The sequence below is a fragment of the Lepeophtheirus salmonis genome, unplaced genomic scaffold (assembly GCF_016086655.4).
Source record: "Lepeophtheirus salmonis unplaced genomic scaffold, UVic_Lsal_1.4 unplaced_contig_18605_pilon, whole genome shotgun sequence".
Classification (NCBI taxonomy): Eukaryota; Metazoa; Arthropoda; class Copepoda; order Siphonostomatoida; family Caligidae; genus Lepeophtheirus; species Lepeophtheirus salmonis.
The window spans coordinates 1-875 of NW_027292953.1; the positions used below are offsets into that span (position 1 = coordinate 1).

General features: G+C 28.6%; 1 long non-coding RNA gene across 1 annotated transcript; it reads right to left on the reverse strand.

Annotated features, from left to right (window-relative positions):
- Positions 1 to 410: 410 nt before the first annotated feature.
- LOC121131140 (uncharacterized) lies at positions 411 to 680 on the reverse strand. Its single transcript, XR_005868959.1, has 2 exons — positions 609 to 680; positions 411 to 530 (listed from the first exon to the last, which is right to left on the reverse strand). It is a non-coding gene; the product is annotated as an uncharacterized lncRNA (long non-coding RNA).
- Positions 681 to 875: the final 195 nt, after the last annotated feature.

Here is an 875-nt window from a genome sequence, read left to right on the forward strand (position 1 = left end):
AATTTTTTTACACTATCTATTTATTCAAACCACTTTTTGGTGAAACAAAAAGTTTTAATGAACTTTAGCAAAAAGGGATCAATTGAGAGCAGGATAGCCATGAAATGAGTTTGTTATTTAATGTTCCAATTTGCGTTGGAGTGAAATCAATGATAATCTCCTAGTAATAGGTCAAGGGTGCATGTATCCACCGTTTTATTACCGTTTTTAAATCCAAAGAATGATTTGATAGAAAATGAAATTCCTATAAAATAGAGCCCACCCTGAATCCATGTACTTTTGCCACATAAAAACTTTTTTTTTTTAAATGGACAAATTATAATATAAATATTTGTAATTCAAACAGATTTCTAAGAAACAAACAAAAACCAAAAATAGTGATATATAATTAAAATTGAAATATTAGTGTCTGAAAATAATCAAACTAGGCATTAAAGGGATACATTGGTGTTAGACAGTAAGGTTTTAAGTCCTTTTATTTCAGGGTCCCATTTTGACGTCCAAATACATTGCAATAGATCACTACTTTCCTTAATATTCATGAAAAAGAGCTTTTCATTATTAGAAAAATGTTTTTTTTTTAAATTTAGGCCTCCAAAATAGCTGACCTTAACAGTGTTGTTCTCCTCCAAACCATTCTTCAAATTGTCAGGATTGCCATGTTGATTTTCCGTTTCTTTTTTAATATTATCTAAAGTCTCAGGAAAAAGGTTTTACTCGGCAAAGCTAAAGTGTTGTTTCTCACTTTAAACAAACAATATAAGCTTGAGTTTAAATTTTGAAATAGTATATTTTTGTAGGGTTTTATTGAAAATGGCATAATCTACCTATTTACATTATGCATACCTATGTATTGCTTGATTAAATCAATTGTA